Below are 4,134 nucleotides of genomic sequence, written 5' to 3' on the forward strand. Positions count from 1 at the left end.
CCGGAATGCCCCCTGCCCAACTCAGCTTTGTCTTCGGGTTCTCCTTCGCTCCAGGGCCCGAGGAGAGCAATCTTCCAAAGTTCCCTCACTCCCCGTGATCGCTTTAGGATCGTTGCTGTTGCCGAGACTTCGAGGGAGTAAATAGCTGACTGCTCTCTGACCGATTTGAGTTGTAAAGGCTCCACTCTATTTCAAGAAGTGGTCTGCCTCGCTGCCTGCTCCCCTCCTCCTGTGGGCTGGGTCCTGGAGGTGGGGGATGGTAGCGTCCAAGGGCCCCCCAGTCTTAAGATCCTTTAGTCTGAGTCCTAGGAAGCACCTTCTCTGAATGGGGGCTCAGCAGCACCTTCAGGTGCCTCAACTTCGTGTGTGTTTAACAGCTGCATTTGGTACTTGGGTGAAATCAACAGGCAATAAATCACACACTCTTAAATTCTACCCGTTGGTAAGCTTTGATATACTCACTAGAGGCCTGTGTCAGTGTCACCAGTTTGTGTCTGTCTAGGAATGTGCCCATTTCATATAAATTATCTAATTTGTTGGCATAGAATTGTTCATAGGATTCCTCTATAATCCTCTGTGTTGTAGTATATTTAGTCATTTGAGTTCTCTATTTTTTTTTCTTGGTCAGTCCAGGTAAAGTTTTGTCTATTTTGAAGATCATTTCAAAGCACCAACTTTTGGTCATGTTGACTTGCTCTATTGTTTTTCTATTTTCAATGTCGTTCATTTCCATTCTAATCTTTTTTTCTTCTTCTACTTTTTGGGGATTTACACTTTCTTTTCTAAGGTGGAAAGTTTCTTAAGGTGGAAAAAACCTAATGGCTATTGATTTGAGATTTTTAATGTAGCCATTCAAAGATATAAATTTCTCTTTAGCCAGAGCTTAACTGCATTCCATAAATTTTGGTATGCTTTCATTTTCATTTATCTCAAAGTACTTTCTAATTTCCCTAGTGATTTATTTATTTGACCCATTGATTTTTTTAGGGCTGTATTTTTATTTTCCAAATATTTCTGATTTTCCCAAATTTCTGTTAATGATTTCTAACTTATTCCATTGTGGTCAGATAACAGATGTAGTATGATTTTGGTCATTTTAAATTTACTGAGGCTTGTTTGTGGTTTGGCATATGGTTCATTCCAGGGAATGTTCCATGTGCACTTGAGAAAAATGTATATTGTTAGGTGGAGAGTTCTATAGATATTTGTCAGATCTAGTTGTTTATAGTGTTTGCTATTTTCTTGTTGATATTCTGACTAGGTGTTTTATCCATTTTTGAAAATGGAGGATTGAAAGTTCCAACTAATATTGTTGAATTGTCTATTTCTCTCTTCAGTTCTGCCAGCTTTTGCTTTCTGTGTCTTTGGGCTCTGTTGCTAGGTGCATTATGTTATAACTAGTGGCCTGGTGCATGGATTCATTGAAAGGAAATTAATTAGAAGAGATATTTTAATATCACTATTTGCCCTTTCTTTATAATAGAAGTGCCAACCAAACTCATGATCGACAATGACAGATCGAAACACACCCGTGCAATTGGCACCAGCAAGGGCTTTATATGTATTGCACATGCACAAGTCAACTTAGCCTTTTATAGCTATAGAATAAACTTGCTTAATTAGATCTGCTTTCTGATGTAGCTAAACTTTTTCCAGCCCAGTGAAGCACCCCAACTTCTCTTTCAGGTAAATGTCAGCAACACAGCAGTAAATATCAACATGAAGAGATTATTATTGTAGATCATGCAGGGAGAACAAAGGGTAAAACTGTAGCAGTGTTTGACTATATTCTGCGCAGTGAGAAAACCTGACGTCATTTTCAAGGTCTACCATTTCTTCTTTTCAGTCGGGTCAAGTTTCTAAACTTTCTAAATCTCCATTTTCCAGCTAATGAAAAGAAAACAGGATTTTACTGAATCTCCTATTTCCTACTCCAGGACTTCTGTGAGGATCAAATGAGATGAGGCAGGGGAAAATGCTTCATAGACATTTGGTTAAAGTGTATAATATTTGCACCTGGCTATAAAACAAGTTGTGTTCCTGGGCTGAAGAAACTCCAAGGAGGCTAGTCACTAGGGAGAGGAAGACAGGCATTGCTACATGACATCATCACCCTGTGCCCACAGTGACTGTTTCTGGGCTGAGCTGGGTTGTGGGCTGCATTTTGTGCCATGGGGTTTTGGCAGCATTGACTGTAATTTGGTGGGGTGTCGCTCTGGGGTGGTGGTGGGGCTTGTGTCTGGGGTGGGGGAAGCTGAGTGTTGGTTTGTTGGTGCCAGGTCCATGGTGCCATTTTTTGTAAATGGATAGTGTGCATTGAGCATCTGCCCCCTGGTGGTCAGTGCATGTCATAGCAACTGGTCGGATGGCTGGAGAGACACTTAACATATTAGCCTTTTATAGATATAGATTGTATCTTCCTGATGAATCATTCCCTTTATCATTAAAAAATGTCCTTTGCCTATAGTGACAACTTTGTTTCTTAAGGCCTATTTTGTCTAATATTGTATGGCCACTCAAACTCTCTTTGAATTACTATTTACACAGTATATCTTTTTTTATCCTTTTACTCTCACCTATTTGTGTCTTTAGTAGATTGCAGAGGTGGATCATGGTAGTTTTGGTTTCTTTTTTAATCCATTTTGCCATCTGTGCCTTTTGTTTGAAGTGTTTAATCCATTTACATTTAATGAAACTTCTGATAAGGTAGGATTATGTCTGCCATTTTGCTATTTGTTTTCTGTTTGCTTTATACCTCCCCTCATTCCTCCATTTCTGCCTTCACTTTTGTTAGTTATTTTCTAGTGTAACATTTTAGTTCCTCTCTTTTTTTTACTATAATTAAAGTTATTTTCTTAGTGATTAATGTGTATTGATGTGGATCTCTTTGAGTCTATCCTACTTGAAGCTTGTTGAATTTCTCACATGCATTTTAATGTTTTTCACCAAAGTGGAAAGTTTTCGGCCACTATTTTTCCACTGTTTTCTTCCCCTTTCTTTTCTAGGACCCATGATATGTATATGTTGGTATACATACATATCTCTGGACAGATCTCTGGAGCGCTGTTCATTTTCCTTCTTCTTTTTTTTTGTTCTGCAGCCTGAATAATCTCCTGACCTCATATTCACTGATTCCTTCTTTTTCCAGCTCAAACCTGCTTTTGAACATCTGCAATGAATTTTTTATTTGTATGGTTGTACTTTCCAATGCCATTCTTGTCTCATTTAGTTCTGTAAGTCCAATACCTGGGCTTCCTCAGGAACATTTCTATTGACTGCCTTTTACCTCTATGGGCCAGACTTTCTTTTTTCTTTGCATATCCCATAATTTGTGTTGAAAATTGGAAGATTTTAAGGATATAATGGGCCAACTTTGGAAACCAGATACTCCCCCACTCCAGAGTTTACTGTTGTAGCTCTTTACTTAATGACTCTCCTGAGCTAATTCTGTAAAACCTGTATTCTTTGTTATGCGTGGCCACCAAAGTCTCTGCTCAGTTACCTTAGTGGTCAATTGATCGCATAGAGAGTTCCTGAATGTCTGGAACAAGTAAGTCTCCTAGTCTTTGCCCAGGGACTCTGTGTGTGTGTGTGTGTGTGTGTGTGAGAGAGAGATGCCTTCATGCTCAGGAAGGAGGTTACAGCTCTGCCTTAGTCATCACTTCTTGCTTGTGAAGACCCTCCAAGTGAGAGAGAGGTGAAAGCTGAGGGAATTCAGGTCTCCCCTGGGCACACACACAGCCCTACACACGTGTGGCCTTCTATGTTCATTTTATGGACCTTGAGAGCTTGTTTGGAGGTTCTAGCAGGGGAGCGCAGCTACTCGTATACCCTTGACCGAAGACCGGTCCTCTCCTCAGGGCGGGGGAAGGTCGTCCTCTTTGACCGAGCCGAGCGCGCAGCTTCGGGAGGGACGCACAGGGATCGGTGAGGGAGGAGGGGGACACCCGCCTAGCCAGCCAGATCAGCCGAATCAACCCTGGCGATCAATGGGGTGACAGATGTTGCAGCCAGATCGCCCTCACATCCCTATGTTCATTTTAAAAATTTTTATCTTTATTGTTGAAAGTATTACAATGTCCCCTCTTTCCCCCCACCAATGGCCCTCTCCACCCTATAATCCCTCCCCCTCCA

Source organism: Myotis yumanensis, unplaced genomic scaffold (assembly GCF_028538775.1).
Source record: "Myotis yumanensis isolate MYYU_CA2020_CCGP unplaced genomic scaffold, mMyoYum1.0.hap1 SCAF_11, whole genome shotgun sequence".
Taxonomy (NCBI): Eukaryota; Metazoa; Chordata; class Mammalia; order Chiroptera; family Vespertilionidae; genus Myotis; species Myotis yumanensis.